At 37.7% G+C, this 15,913-nt stretch overlaps 14 non-coding genes across 14 annotated transcripts; 4 read left to right on the top strand and 10 right to left on the bottom strand.

Annotated features, from left to right (window-relative positions):
• Positions 1-459: 459 nt before the first annotated feature.
• On the bottom strand, positions 460-531 carry trnaw-cca. The gene has a single exon. It is a non-coding gene; the product is annotated as a tRNA-Trp (tRNA).
• Positions 532-1,539: 1,008 nt separating this feature from the next.
• trnaw-cca lies at positions 1,540-1,611 on the bottom strand. Its single transcript has one exon. It is a non-coding gene; the product is annotated as a tRNA-Trp (tRNA).
• A 2,067-nt stretch (positions 1,612-3,678) lies between these two features.
• Positions 3,679-3,750, bottom strand: trnaw-cca. Its single transcript has one exon. It is a non-coding gene; the product is annotated as a tRNA-Trp (tRNA).
• Positions 3,751-4,868: 1,118 nt separating this feature from the next.
• On the bottom strand, positions 4,869-4,940 carry trnaw-cca. The gene has a single exon. It is a non-coding gene; the product is annotated as a tRNA-Trp (tRNA).
• A 793-nt stretch (positions 4,941-5,733) lies between these two features.
• trnaw-cca lies at positions 5,734-5,805 on the bottom strand. Its single transcript has one exon. It is a non-coding gene; the product is annotated as a tRNA-Trp (tRNA).
• Positions 5,806-6,086: 281 nt separating this feature from the next.
• On the bottom strand, positions 6,087-6,158 carry trnaw-cca. The gene has a single exon. It is a non-coding gene; the product is annotated as a tRNA-Trp (tRNA).
• A 1,328-nt stretch (positions 6,159-7,486) lies between these two features.
• On the top strand, positions 7,487-7,559 carry trnav-cac. Its single transcript has one exon. It is a non-coding gene; the product is annotated as a tRNA-Val (tRNA).
• A 593-nt stretch (positions 7,560-8,152) lies between these two features.
• trnas-uga lies at positions 8,153-8,234 on the top strand. Its single transcript has one exon. It is a non-coding gene; the product is annotated as a tRNA-Ser (tRNA).
• A 272-nt stretch (positions 8,235-8,506) lies between these two features.
• Positions 8,507-8,580, bottom strand: trnat-agu. The gene has a single exon. It is a non-coding gene; the product is annotated as a tRNA-Thr (tRNA).
• A 1,234-nt stretch (positions 8,581-9,814) lies between these two features.
• On the top strand, positions 9,815-9,886 carry trnaa-cgc. The gene has a single exon. It is a non-coding gene; the product is annotated as a tRNA-Ala (tRNA).
• A 301-nt stretch (positions 9,887-10,187) lies between these two features.
• trnaa-ugc lies at positions 10,188-10,259 on the top strand. The gene has a single exon. It is a non-coding gene; the product is annotated as a tRNA-Ala (tRNA).
• A 3,016-nt stretch (positions 10,260-13,275) lies between these two features.
• trnat-agu lies at positions 13,276-13,349 on the bottom strand. Its single transcript has one exon. It is a non-coding gene; the product is annotated as a tRNA-Thr (tRNA).
• A 461-nt stretch (positions 13,350-13,810) lies between these two features.
• Positions 13,811-13,883, bottom strand: trnat-ugu. Its single transcript has one exon. It is a non-coding gene; the product is annotated as a tRNA-Thr (tRNA).
• A 523-nt stretch (positions 13,884-14,406) lies between these two features.
• trnaw-cca lies at positions 14,407-14,478 on the bottom strand. The gene has a single exon. It is a non-coding gene; the product is annotated as a tRNA-Trp (tRNA).
• Positions 14,479-15,913: the final 1,435 nt, after the last annotated feature.

The following is a 15,913-nucleotide window of genomic DNA, read 5'->3' as shown; positions in this document are numbered from 1 at the left end:
GCTGGCTCAACTATACTCTGGTGTGATATTCAGTGATATTACTTTTTTCTTTCAATCTGTCTGCAAAATCTATTTTTTGAAAATTAGATTTTGAAAATATACATTGTCACTTTTATATTCTAATTTTCTTTTTGCTTGATAAATCTCGAAAATTCAAATTAGAAAAACTCAAATTCATGGTTGAGTTTTTTGCTGCAGAAACCTTGAAACATGGAGGAAAAAAACTTTTTGCTCCATATAATCTGCCCAAGATGGGTTTCAATGCACTTAGATACAGAAAATTGACAGCTTTCAAGCTTCAGTATCAGGTATAGTGGGAGCCATTTTGGGCAGAGATTTGGAGACTATTAATCATTTATTTTCAGTGGGAATGGGACTGTATACTAGTTACATTTCCAGCCCTTACATGTGAATATTTGGTGATTCAATAGAGCCACATTTTTGTTTTCAAAAAAGTTTTGACCCCGACGTGATTTGAACACGCAACCTTCTGATCTGGAGTCAGACGCGCTACCGTTGCGCCACGAGGTCCTGTACAGACCTTCATGATATTGCTATTAATGGTAACTATCGAATTGTATTTCCATTGTAAATATATTTCTTGGCCTGCTGTAATACTTGTTAATTTTCAAGGATTAATTTCTACTTCCAGCTGTCCCAAATTGTCCGCCAATTTGTCTGCAAAATCTATTTTTTTTAATTCGAATTTTAGTTTTGAAAATATACATTGCCACATTTTTCTATTCTGATTTTATTTTGCTTGATCAATCTCAAAAATTACAAAACCTCTAATTCGTGGTTGAGTTGAAACCTTGAATCATGGAGAAAAACTTTGTTTGTAATGTTGATAAATAGTCTCCAAGGTGTTTGAGTCTATAGGCTGGGAATGTAAATTAAGCCAAAAACAAATATTTTCCCAGATAGGTAAATGTAGGCAGTATTATGATAAACTACTGGCCAAACAAAAACGACACCTTTGCTCCTTATGATCTGCCCAAAATGGGGTTCAATACAATAGATATAGAAAATTGACAGCTTTTAAGCTTCAGTGTCAGTTGTAGTGGGAGCCATTTTGATTAATTATAAAAACTCTAATTTGTGGTTGAGTTAAAACCTTGAATCATGGGGAAAAAAAACTTTTTCTGTAATGTTAGTAAATAGTCTCGAAGGTGTTTGAGTCTATGGGCTGGGAATGTAAATTTAGACAAAAACAAATATTTTCCCAGATAGGTTAGTGTAGGCAGTATTGTGATAATCTACTGGCCAAACAACAATGACACCTTTGCTCCATATAATCTGCCCAAGATGGGGTTCAATACACTAGATATAGAAAACTGACCACTTTCAAGCTTCAATATCAGGTGTAGTGGGAGCCATTTTGGGTAGAGATTTAGAGACTATTAATCATTTATTTTTTACAGAGAACAAAGAAACCTTTCTATCAGTGGGAATGGGACTGTATACTAGTTATATTCCCAGCACTTACATATGAATATTTTGTGATTTAATTGAGCCACATTTATTTTTTCAAAAACAAATTGACCCCGACGTGATTTGAACACGCAACCTTCTGATCTGGAGTCAGACGCGCTACCGTTGCGCCACGAGGTCCTGTACAGAAAGTGGTTATATTGCTATTAATGGTAACTATATAATTGTATTTCCTTTGTAAATATATTTCTTGGCCTGCTGTAATACTTTTTAATTTTCAAGAATTAATTTCTACTTCCAGCTGTCCCAAATTATCCCCCAATTTGTCTGCAAAATCTATTTTTTTTAATTCGAATTTTAGTTTTGAAAATATACATTGCCACATTTTTCTATTCTGATTTTATTTTGCTTGATCAATCTCAAAAATTAGAAAAACTCTAATTTGTGGTTGAGTTGAAACCTTGAATCATGGAGAAAAACCTTTTTTGTAATGTTGATAAATAGTCTCCAAGGTGTTTGAGTCTATAGGCTGGGAATGTCAATTAAGCCAAAAACAAATATTTTCCCAGATGTAAATGTAGGCAGTATTATGATAAACTACTGGCCAAACAAAAATGACACCTTTGCTCCTTATGATCTGCCCAAAATGGGGTTCAATACACTAGATATAGAAAATTGTCAGCTTTCAAGCTTCAGTGTCAGTTGTAGTGGGAGCCATTTTGATTAATTACAAAAACTCTAATTCGTGGTTGAGTTGAAACCTTGAATCATGGGAAAAAAACTTTTTCTGAAATGTTAGTAAATAGTCTCGAAGGTGTTTGAGTCTATGGGCTGGGAATGTAAATTTAGACAAAAACAAATATTTTCCCAGATAGGTCAGTGTAGGCAGTATTGTGATAATCTACTGGCCAAACAACAAAGACACCTTTGCTCCATATAATCTGCCCAAGATGGGGTTCAATACACTAGATATAGAAAACTGACCACTTTCCGTATCAGGTGTAGTGGGAGCCATTTTGGGCAGAGATTTAGAGACTATTAATCATTTACTCTTTACAGAGAAGAAAGAAACCTTACTATCAGTGGGAATGGGACTGTATACTAGTTATATTCCCAGCACTTACATATGAATATTTTGTGATTTGATTGATTGAAATTTATTTTTTCAAAAAACATGTTGACCCTGCATGATTTGAACACGCAACCTTCTGATCTGAAGTCAGACGCGCTACCGTTGCGCCACGAGGTCCTGGACAGAAAGTGGTTATATTGCTATTAATGGTAACTATATAATTGTATTTCCTTTGTAAATATATTTCTTGGCCTGCTGTAATACTTTTTAATTTTCAAGAATTAATTTCTACTTCCAGCTGTCCCAAATTGTCCTCCAATTTGTCTGCAAAATCTATTTTTTTTAATTCGAATTTTAGTTTTGAAAATATACATTGCCACATTTTTCTATTCTGATTTTATTTTGCTTGATCAATCTCAAAAATTAGAAAAACTCTAATTCGTGGTTGAGTTGAAACCTTGAATCATGGAGAAAAACTTTTTTTGTAATGTTGATAAATAGTCTCCAAGGTGTTTGAGTCTATAGGCTGGGAATGTCAATTAAGCCAAAAACAAATATTTTCCCAGATGTAAATGTAGGCAGTATTATGATAAACTACTGGCCAAACAAAAATGACACCTTTGCTCCTTATGATCTGCCCAAAATGGGGTTCAATACAATAGATATAGAAAATTGACAGCTTTCAAGCTTCAGTGTCAGTTGTAGTGGGAGCCATTTTGATTAATTACAAAAACTCTAATTCGTGGTTGAGTTGAAACCTTGAATCATGGGGAAAAAACTTTTTCTGTAATGTTAGTAAATAGTCTCGAAGGTGTTTGAGTCTATGGGCTGGGAATGTAAATTTAGACAAAAACAAATATTTTCCCAGATAGGTCAGTGTAGGCAGTATTGTGATAATCTACTGGCCAAACAACAATGACACCTTTGCTCCATATAATCTGCCCAAGATGGGGTTCAATACACTAGATATAGAAAACTGACCACTTTCCGTATCAGGTGTAGTGGGAGCCATTTTGGGCAGAGATTTAGAGACTATTAATCATTTACTCTTTACAGAGAAGAAAGAAACCTTACTATCAGTGGGAATGGGACTGTATACTAGTTATATTCCCAGCACTTACATATGAATATTTTGTGATTTGATTGATTGAAATTTATTTTTTCAAAAAACATGTTGACACCAACGTGATTTGAACACGCAACCTTCTGATCTGGAGTCAGACGCGCTACCGTTGCGCCACGAGGTCCTGTATGTCATCAGTGTATTTCTATTAATCTGAACTATATAATTCTGTTTCCTTTGTAAATATATTTCTTGAGGTAGCCTTTATTGGCCTGCTGTAATACTTATTAATTTTCAAGGATTAATTATCAATGAATGTGCACTAAACTAAAGAATTGTTCTACTTCCAGCTGTCCCCAGCTGTCTCTGGTGTGATATTCAGCGATTTTACTCTTCTCTTTCAATTTGTCTGGAATATCTATTTTTTTCTTATTAGAGTTTTAAAATAACTTTAATTTTAAAAATTTACATTGCCGGTTTTTTATTATAATTTTCTTTTGCTTGATAATTCTCAAAAATGAAAAAAATTGAAAAACTGTAATTCGTGGTTGAGTTGAAACTAGGGATGCACCGAATCCAGGATTCGGTTCGGGATTCGGCCAGGATTCGGCCTTTTTCAGCAGGATTCGGATTCGGCCGAATCCTTCTGCCCGGCCGAACCGAATCCGAATCCTAATTTGCATATGCAAATTAGGGCAGGGAGGGAAATTGCGTGACTTTTTGTCAGAAAACAAGGAAGTAAAAAATGTTTTCCCCTTCCCACCCCTAATTTGCATATGCAAATTAGGGTTCGGATTCGGTTCGGTATTCGGCCGAATCCTTCGTGAAGGATTCGGGGGTTCGGCCGAATCCAAAAAAGTGGATTCGGTGCATCCCTAGTTGAAACCTTGAATCGTGGGGGGAAAAAACTTTTTTGTAATGTTGATAAATAGGCTCCAAGGTGTTTAGAGTCTATAGGCTGTAAATGCAAATTTAGCCAAAAACAAACCTTTTTTCAGGTAGGCAGTATTGTGATAATCTTCTGGCCAAACAAAAACGACACCTTTGCTCCATATAATCTGCCCAAGATGGGGTTCAACACACTAGATATAGAAAATTGACCACTTTCAAGCTTCAGTATCATGCGTAGTGGGAGATATTTTGAGCAGAGATTTGGAGACAATTAATCATTTACTCTTTACAGAGAAGAAAGAAACCTTACTATCAGTGGGAATGGGACTGTATACTAGTTATATTCCCAGCACTTACATATGAATATTTTGTGATTTAATTGAGCCACGTTTATTTTTTCAAAAAACAATTTGACCCCGACGTGATTTGAACACGCAACCTTCTGATCTGGAGTCAGACGCGCTACCGTTGCGCCACGAGGTCCTGTAGGAGTCATAGCAGTCTTTATATTAATGGAAACTATATAATTCAGTTTGCTTTGTAAATCTATTTCTTGAGGTAGCCTTTATTGGCCTGCTGTAATACTTTTTAATTTTCAAGGATTAATTATCAATGAATGTGTACTAAACTGAAGAATTGTTCTACTTCCAGCTGTCCCCAGATGTCTCTGGTGTGATATTCAGCGATTTTACTCTTCTCTTTCACTTTGTCTGCAATATCTATTTTTTTCTTATTAGAGTTTTAAAATAACTTTAATTTTAAAAATATACATTGCCACTTTTTTAATATAATTTTCTTTTGCTTGATAAATCTCAAAAATGAAAAAAATTTAAAAACTGTAATTCGTGGTTGAGTTGAAACCTTGAATCGTGGGAGGAAAAAACTTTTTTGTAATGTTGATAAATAGGCTCCAAGGTGTTTAGAGTCTATAGGCTGTAAATGCAAATTTAGCCAAAAACAAACCTTTTTTCAGGTAGGCAGTATTGTGATAATCTTCTGGCCAAACAAAAACGACACCTTTGCTCCATATAATCTGCCCAAGATGGGGTTCAATACACTAGATACAGAAAATTGACCACTTTCAAGCTTCAGTAACAAGTGTAGTGGGAGATATTTTGAGCAGAGATTTGGAGACTATTAATCATTTACTCTTTACAGAGAAGAAAGAAACCTTACTATCAGTGGGAATGGGACTGTATATTAGTTATATTCCCAGCACTTACATATGAATATTTTGTGATTTAATTGAACCGCATTTATTTTTTCAAAAAAAGTTTGACCCCGACGTGATTTGAACACGCAACCTTCTGATCTGGAGTCAGACGCGCTACCGTTGCGCCACGAGGTCCTGTATGGCTACTGACAGTATTTCTATCAATGGAAACTATATAATTCTGTTTCCTTTGTAAATATATTTCTTGAGGTAGCCTTTATTGGCTTGCTGTAGTGGGAGCCAGGTGTAGTTGGAGCCATTTTGGGCTGAGATTTGGAGATTATTAATAATTTATCTTTTACAAAGAAACCTTTCTATCAGTGGAAATGGGACTGTATACTAGTTAAATTCCCAGCCCTTACTTATGAATATTTTGTGATTTCATTGAAGCACATTTTTTTTTTTCAAAAATGTTTTGACCCCGACGTGATTTGAAAACGCAACCTTCTGATCTGGAGTCAGACGCGCTACCGTTGCGCCACGAGGTCCCATGGAATGCAATCAATATATATACATTTTGGGCAGAGAATTGGAGACTATTAATTATTTATTTTATAAAGAGAACAAAGAAACCTTACTATCAATTGGAATGGTATTCCCAGCACTTACTTACATATGAATGTTTTGTGATTGAACAACATTTTTTTTCAAAAACAATTTGTTCCAGACGAGATTTAAAAACGCAACCTTGTGATCTGGAGTCAGACGTGCGACCATTGCACCACGAGGTCCCGCGTGATCTCTGCGGTTCTGGTATGATTAGCAAACATATTTATAAAATATATGTCCCATGATTTAATGTCAGTTAAAATTCAAAAATGTGTTCAATATCACATTAAAATGGTACATGCTGACCCCATATGGCCCAAGGTGCACTTGGATATTAAGGGTGAACTTTGAAAATAGAGAAGGATATAAAACAATATAAGGAACAAACACATTTTGATAATTTATATGAATCTATTAAAAAGAATAATAAGAATCTGGAGAATGAAATAATGGATAACAAAAGGAGGACGTTTAACCATGATAGCATGGATTACGAGAATTGGTCAGTAAATAGTTGGAAGGTAAGGAGAAAACATAATGGTTAGAGCTCAATTCTAAAAAATATAGTTCCCTTGCTGGCTCTTCTCCTATTTCTTCACAGAGCAACAGAAGTGAGAAAGCAAAAGATGTATTTCAAGGAGAACACCATTTTTTAAAGAACGGACATATGAGCACAGGACAATGGACTCGGAGAAAAAAAAACCAGGGAACTCCGGAAACGACAGTTAGACTAGCCAATCAGAGAGCAAGAGGACAGGTGGGCCATATGGGGTCAGTATTTACCATTTTAATGTGATATTGAATAAATCAAGGGACATATACTTTATATATAGGTTTGATTGTTGATGCCCTGGGAACTGAGGCGAGTCCCTACCATGACATTTTTATAGACTCCCCTACCATTTGATATATATCTGTTATGATTATATTTATTATAGTAGGCTAATGTTCCTGTAATATTTTCTTTTCAATTTTTAGGGATAAAACTGGCCATAGACATATAGACTTCACCCTTGTATCGGATGAACGATCAGATATCCCAATCTTCTGACCTGCCACTAACCATTCAGATTAAATATAGTAGTAAAAGAACAAATGTCAGGATGTATCACATGGTCCGAAAATTGTACAAAACGTTGATTTGTACAACGATATCTTTGCCTCTATGGCCAGCTTTATTTACCAATGCATCAGTAATATCCTAAAGCAATGTTGCATGGTGTTCCAACCTACTTCAGATCAAATTGAAAACCTGCTTCACCAGACAGTTTCTGTAGTGTAGTGGTTATCACGTTCGCCTCACACGCGAAAGGTCCCCGGTTCGAAACCGGGCAGAAACAATTTTTTTTTATTTATAAAAACTTTTGATGCATTTAGATTCTAAAAGTGTTTTGCCTGCATTGTCAATTTTTTTTTTATCCCTGTAACATTACTTGATTTTTTTGAAAAACGAAAATAAGTTAAAACACAATGGGATATATGTGGCAGTAGCTTTAGATACAGGAATGAGCCAGCAGATTACAAAAAACAAAGTACTTCGGAGCAAAAAGTAACAAAAATAACCCATTTGCATGAATAATGGACCTAGAACTAGAAAGAAAACAATTATTATGTAAAGTCAGCATTCAAGAGCGGCTTTTGTTTCTGGGTCAACTAAAAGAATAGACCCATTGAACTCATGACCCTTGAGTTACAAGACTAGAGCTCTAAGCCCTGAGCAATGGAGTGAAATTGCTTGCCGGCTTATATTTCAATTTACCATTTTAGTGAATGCGTCCTGCACAATGACTCGTCTGTTAGCTTTGTTCATCATCACAATGAGGAATTGTATTTCCCTGCTGCCTTACTGCCATCTGTTTTCACTCTGAGCTACAAGTCATCGGAAAATCTATATGTACTGTGAACTTGCTTTCAAACGACTAATGATTTCTGTGTAGTCGTGGCCGAGTGGTTAAGGCGATGGACTTGAAATCCATTGGGGTTTCCCCGCGCAGGTTCGAATCCTGCCGACTACGCGTAATTTATTTTTCAATTTTTTAAATGAATATCCTGCCAATACCTGTACAATGAAATGTGAATAGGATAAGCCATATTCTAGATAACCTAAATAACCACAAGGTATTGTAGTCATAAATAATTTGTTTTGATAATGCAATTTTTTCTTAGTTCAACATAAATTGCTTATGCACATGTGTTATCATGGCTTGAGGGTATCACTGCTTTTATTTAAAAATGTATGTCCCATAGCAAATGCTTACTTGAATCTGGACAAAAAAAAAAAAGAGTCAGGCACTGCTGAGATTCGAACTCAGGATCTCCTGTTTACTAGACAGGCGCTTTAACCAACTAAGCCACAGCGCCAGCTGAATGCATAGTATTCATTATAGGAATACATTTGTGGTGCAGGAAATTAACCAATAACAGAACAAATATATAGTTGTCTATTCTACTGTATCCCACAAACCAGAAGTAAGAACCTCATTCTGGGGACATGACAAAACAATATATAACATGTCCAACTTGTTTATTTTCTTCTGGATTTTCAGGACAGGTATGGGACCTGTTATCCAGAATGCTCGGAACCTGGGGCTTTCTGGATAATGGGTCTTTCCATAATTTGGATGTTCATACCTTAAGTCTACTAGAAAATCATGAAAACATTAAATAAACCCAATAGGCTGGTTCTAACTCCAATAAGGATTAATTATATATTATTTTGAATCAAGTACAAGCTACTGTTTTAATATTACAGAGAAAAAGGAAATTATTTTTATTGATTATAATGGAGTCTATGGAAGACGGCCTTTCTGTAATTCTAAAATTTCTGGATGATGTTAAAAAGACCAGATTATTTTGCATGTTCAGTATCATTTAAAGGTCAAGTCAACCCCAAAATAAAAATTTGCCTAATAAAAGAAAACATTATTTTAAGCAACTTTGCAATATACATGCATTGCAAATTTTCTATGGTTGTTAAGTTATTTGTATATGTATTGCTACTTAAAGCAGTGTTTGTCCCTTTCTATTCTCTGCCCTGATGTCTAAGACTGTTGATACAATGTAAGACAAGGCGGCTAATTAACAGACCAGTCTTTGCTGGGGAACCAAGACTTTTGCATTATTGTTTAAAAAGTAGCAACTGGGAGTTAAACAAATGCTGCTTTCAATATCAATTGTTTTTACAAATAACTTTAAAAACACTGGTAATTTGTAATGAATGTATATTGGAAAGTTACTCAGAATTGTGTTTTCTTTTATTAGGCAAATTTTTATTTTGGGGTTGACTTGCCCTTTAAGCAGCTCTATGAAGGGTTAACAGCCCAATTTTTTTTCGTGTGTGAATCCTGCCACCTAGTGGAATATGTGGATGTGTGTGTTTGGTTCTAAAATGCTGGGTGTTTGGAGAACACATTATACATGTAAGTGCAGTAGCACATGGTTTCCTTTCGGAAGGAAGATGAGGCGGAAAGACCCGATTCATTGCCGATGAAAAGACCTGAAATCTGTAATTAGCAAAAGTGATCACTTCATCAAATAAATGGCCAGAAATGTATCCCAGCATTGAGAAATGCATGTTAAATGCCCAAAGTGTGGTGGGGATGTAGCTCAGTGGTAGAGCGCACGCTTCGCATGTGTGAGGCCCCGGGTTCAATCCCCGGCATCTCCAATTTAAGTTTAAAGAATTTTCTAGAAGTGCCACATGCATAAATGTATCTTCAATGGGAACAGAATATTATTATGGAGAAATTTGACAATTACACAGACATCATTTGTTTGGCAATCATGCATGGGCAAATATGAGGTGTGTACCCAAATTAAGTAAAAAGTGGAAAGTGTAGCTAGGGGCCTCAGTTATTATTAATCCGCCACTGACTGTATTTACTTCAGGTAAGAATTATTCTACAAAAAACGCATTTGTGATACAGCTCACACTTTTTCAGAATAGAAAAATGCCTAGTCAACAGGTAGGGGATGTAGCTCAGTGGTAGAGCGCATGCTTTGCATGTATGAGGCCCCGGGTTCAATCCCCGGCATCTCCACACTTTTGATAGGTCAATAGTGCACCATAAGCAGCCTTAAAGTATTAGAATACATAATGTTATATCTACCTTTGAATCAGACATTTTTTTACAATCCCAAAATACTGAAGGGTTTGTAAACTCCATCCTCCCAATATACTGCCATGACTTCCACAACTGATACTTCCAGTCAGTTGTACTGTTCCTCTGTATACATATTTATTGTAATTATCATGTTAATGGTCTTCCGTGTGTTCTTTTATATATTGTACAGAGTTGTCCTTACAGCACTTTATATTTTAATACAGTCATACCCACATAGATTATGGATCTTAACTGACAGATCACTATAAGCGATGAGCAAAGCTGCCCATTTTACATTGCTGAAAACTGTACAAAACTCCAGCACGATATTGCCAAATGCATTGGAGTCAACAGGCTTTATTTTATTTTGCAACATTTTGCCATGTTTTGTCAAGCCAAATGCATTAGTCAGTGGGCGGTTTTTAATTGCTTTTAGATTACCATGTGATAGCCAGGTGTAAAAAGTGTATTTGTCAAGCTAGAAACAAATTTAAAAATTAAAAGTAGCTAAAAAGGCCTCCAGGAGTGGTGAAAAAAAAAAGTTTTTGTACAGCATTTTTTTATTGCAGGAATTACACGTGTTCTTTGGTAAAATACAAGAGCTGTGGAGTTGTGGAGTCGGCAGCAATTTTGGGTATCTGGAGTCGGAGTCCCCAAAAATGACTCCAAATCCTAATAACATTAAATACAAGCATTTAAAATAGTCAAATCAGATTTAGGAGCCTCTATGAAGGAGGATATGGCAAAATGAACAACAGTTGGAGCCTTTGTGCCCATAGTAGCAAAACTGAGTCATGCAGGGGCTTTAAGGACCTCACACTGGGATGGAAATCCAGAGACGTATTGAATTACAATGGGAAGGAGAGAAACAACAGCAATTTCAATCTGAATTGCTGGCTCCTTCTCCAAGTTCAGAATCAGGCATAATGCCTGTTCTGCCTTCACACCAATATTACAGATAAAAAAATACATTTGTTGGTTCAAGAAAAACATATTAAATGGTAGAGTGAATTATTTGCAGTGTAATTTAGAATTAAAACCTACAGCATAAACAGAATCCCTATAAATATATTATCTGGCCAGAGTTAAATTATTACCTATATTATTATATTATTAATTTATAATATCTAAAGTAGCGCCACTGTCTGTGCTATCATAGTCGGTTCATATCCTGTTGCTTATCTGACTGTTTCTTTTGCTTTCCTGGCATTACAGGATGTATTTATCTCACAATGCAGAGCCAGATCCAATACCCCTTATCTGAATATCTTACAGTTGCCTGGTTTAGTTATTATAGTATAAGGGTCACGGCACAAGCTCAGATTCGGGGAGATTAGTCGCCCATGACAATTCTCCTCTTCTTCAGGGGGTGACTTATCTCCCCGAACTGCCTTCCACTGGCTAGAATGTAAATTGCCGGCGGGATGGCACTCGAGTCGGAATGCTTTGTTTTTCTGAAGTTGCCTAACGGGAAGCTTTGGGCGACTTCGGAAAACAAAGTGCTCTGAGTGCCATCTCGCCGGAGATCTACATTCTAGCCAGCGGGAGGCAGTTCTGGGAGATTAGTCACCCTGAAGAAGAGGAGATTTGCTGCCGAGCGACTAATCTCCCCGAATCTGAGCGTCTGCCCTGACCCTAAAAGGTAAGCTCAATGCCTGCAGTAAAACAACCAGTCTTTAGGGACAGACAATTTCGTATTAATAAGAGACTGAGTGCAGAGACCCATAAGGGCTTTGTGTTGGAACCTGCCAAATGGAACTAGTATGGACCTTTTGTTGATTGGAAACAATGGGCTACCAGAAAAGCAAAGCCAGTGAAACCAAGTTTGGGAGTTTGTTAATGGAAAAAATACTGGCCTTCCTATATATGGCAACTTCGGGCGACTTTGGAAAACGAAGCGCCATGTGTGCTTTAGCGCAGGCGACTTTTCATTATAGCCCTTGAGAAGACATGCGGAGGCAGTTCGGGGAGATTGTCGCCCAGGAGAAGATGCGATTAGTCACCAGGTGATAAAATCTCCCCGAATCTCCTCATGTGAACTAACCCTTAATAACATTGGGATCAGCCATCATTTTTACCGGCCAGGCCAATAAAATACCGGCCAGGTGGAAACCCTATCCAGGGGTGAGAGGGGTTAGTGCAGAGGGAACTTTGTGGCCGGAAAGAGATAAGCTTGCGTGCGCTCCAAGGGTGGGAGGGGGATAGTGCAGAGGCAACTTTGTGGCTTGGGGGCCTGGTGGATGGTGTCGACCCCGGTCCGACGCTGTCCTTAAATTCCTCTGAATGCCAAAATCTGCATTGTCTGTCCTTAGCCATAGAACTATGACACATGAATCTCCCTGTGATTAATCTCCTGTAGAGCGGCCAACTAATCTCCAAATGCTTTCCCGCTGGCTACGTGCTGGTCAGGAGGCGGTGTGGAGGTTGGTTGCAGGGGGCTGCTGAATGGGGGCCCTGAAGTTGACCCCCCAGTCCAAAATAGGGTTGCCACCTGGCCTGTATTTTACTGGCCTGGCCCAATGTTATTAATACGGAAAAAAGATAAATACATAAAGGAAGGCCGGTATTTTTTTCTTGAAAAGGTGGCAACCATAGTCCAACACCATCGATAAGCATTTAATCTCTTCATGTGTAATCACCCTCAGGCCAGGAGTACACTGAAAGGCATATTTATTATGCTGTGTAAAACTAAATTTGCCAAAAAAAAGTGTGAAAAGCTGTCCAAAATAAATCAAAATAAATCAAAATAAAGCATAAAATGGATCCATATTTGTAGAGGAACAGCAAGTGTATTGGAAATGCAGCTTATCTGTTTGGGCAGTAGGCAAAGCTGCTTTTGTAATTAACAGCCCAACCAAAAATCAAAAAGTAGTAAAATCAGTCTGGAGAAATGTGATCATAACTGAAATGTATAAATGGATGGCTGATGTTCCAATATTGTTTAAAAAATTTAAGGCACTGCTGAGATTCGAACTCAGGATCTCCTGTTTACTAGACAGGCGCTTTAACCAACTAAGCCACAGCGCCCTTCATGTATGCAGTTATATGCTTTTGGATTTTCTCATGCTCTGCTGTTGTTTAATGCAATATTATTGTGACTATATAAACTTTCAATTTCCATTTTAGAAACCAATTAGTTTTCCATTTCGATCATTTTTTAAAAATTTACTTTTTCCAATCATACTGCATATTAAATAAAATAAAAAATGTGCACTCACATTTGCTGTATCTTGTATATATGTGAATTCAAATTTTTTGGAAGCAATTTCCTATACAATTAAAAAATGTATTCATTATAAACATTTTTGTTTATCCCATTATAATCAACATGATGAAGTGTGAGGGGATGCAGCTCCGCGGTAGAGCGCGTGCTTTGCAAGTAATAGGCTCTTGATTATGAATTCTCATTGCTGTTTGAGTGTTTGTTTTGTGATGATACTGTTGATTTTTGAACGTCAAAGATTGAGTTTTGATTAAACATAAATCTAAGGCCCCAGCGAGAATTGAACTCGCGACCCCTGGTTTACAAGACCAGTGCTCTAACCACTGAGCTATGGAGCCAGATAACTGACTATTTCAGCATGTGCCTGGGAGTCTTTTGCACAGGAGGGTCTCTAGCTCAAAGGTAGGGCGCATATGTTGCATTTAAGAGGCTCTGGTTTCAATCCCTGCCATCTTCATCTTTTCTCCAATAACTCTTCAGTCTAAAAGCTCTACGAACCCTATACTATGTACCCATCAATACCCAAGTTGCTAAGGAATAAGGAGCAACTCAAACCAACAATAATTGGACCAGATGGACATGTAGTGGCTTGAAATCTGAAAGCTTTCAGTATCTTCACGTTTGCAAATAAAGTCCTATTGCTGGAGAGAAAGCTGTGAAGAAATCAGCAGTAGCGGCATTGTGTGTATTTCCATGAGACAACAATGGAAGAAAACATGGAGTTTCCAGGGATTCATCACAGGGCCTCCTACACATACTATAAAGGAATAAAGAAGAGAATCGTAGGATGACAAGTACCCCATTATAAACATAATTCAAAGAAGCAAGCCACCTGTATAAATTACATTGAAAAACAAATAGTGACCCCGACGTGATTTGAACACGCAACCTTCTGATCTGGAGTCAGACGCGCTACCGTTGCGCCACGAGGTCTTGCATTCTAGCTATTGCTGGGTCCTTCTATAGCTGTGGTAATTTTGACAAAATCTTAGACGAAGAGGAAAAGTCACCATTCGGTTTCTACCAGAAAGCTATGCCATGCTCAAACCACATTTCAGAAGCGATAAAAAAGCAGTTAATATAGCGGTACCACATTTGCATGGAAGTGTTTTGCACAGGAGGGTCGTTAGCTCAAAGTTCGAGGGCATGTGTTGCATGTATGAGGTATCCTGACATCTCCACCTTTTTTCCAATAATTGTTCAATCTAAAAGCTCTACAAACCCTAAATACTGTGGACCCATCACTACCCAAGTTGCTAAGGAATAAGGAAAAACAGTAATTGGACCAGATGGACATCTAGCCACTTGCTACATGTAAGTGTTCAGGATCTTCACCTCTGTAAATCATGTCCTATTGCTGGAGGGAAAGCTGTGAAGAAGTCAGCAGTCCCGGTGGGCGTTGTTGTGTGTATTTCCATGAGGCAGTGGTAGACTCGGTGTTTGTGAGTGGTTTTTACCTAACGCTTTTTATCTTGTGTTTTTACAGTATCACATGGACTTCACCCTATCTTCTAGAATCACAGCTGCACTTTAAAGTTGTGAGGATGAACAACTGGTGATATTTCCATTTTATACTTGTTAATGGTGTAAATGTTGATGGTGACACTTAATCAGAGGCTGAGTGCAGTGACTACAAGTGAAGGCCAATAAGGGCTGTGTGTAGTAACATGCCAAACGACAACAGTCTGAGTGGTTTTGTGGAAACAATGGGCTGCTGGAAAAGGCAATGAAATCAGTCTGGTGGTTTCTTGTTTGTAAGCAATGGGCTGGCTGCTGGGGGAGGCGGTGAGACAAGTCTGGGGGGTTTTCTGTTGGAAAACAATAGGCTGCTAGAGGGGGAGGGAAAATCTGTGGGTGGGACTAGGATAGCAAGGGTACTTAGAGTGGTAGTAAACAGAGAGGCATCATTACTAAAATGTGATTTTCTCCCACCCTCCGTCCCATAGACGCAAAGATCATCGTACGATCGACTTTCCCTTCTCCCAACCTGCCACTAACCATTCCGATCAAATAAAGTAGTAAAAGAACAGATCAACCGATGTTCTGCCCCTGACAACAACCGTACGAAAGTTATGTCCGACCAAAAGCTAGTGACAGTCTCCCACTGAAAATCGTACGATCGGCAATACACGCAGAGATATTACCCGCAGCCGACAGAAATCTGTTAACCTGTCCGATCGACCAAACGACCGATCTCCGCCGGACGAAAAATGTCGGGACTCTCCACACACGGTCCGAAAATCGTATGAATCCTCGATTCGTACGATCAGATCTTTGTGTCTATGGCCAGCTTAAGTTTTTTCTAGGATTGACAAGCCAGTACAAGTATTAAAACTGAGAATCTGTGGAGAGTGGCGGCAATGCTGGT

This window comes from Xenopus laevis, chromosome 4S (genome assembly GCF_017654675.1).
Source record: "Xenopus laevis strain J_2021 chromosome 4S, Xenopus_laevis_v10.1, whole genome shotgun sequence".
NCBI classification, from domain to species: domain Eukaryota; kingdom Metazoa; phylum Chordata; class Amphibia; order Anura; family Pipidae; genus Xenopus; species Xenopus laevis.
Note: the sequence above shows the minus strand (reverse complement) of the source record. Positions and strands in the feature narration are given on the sequence as shown.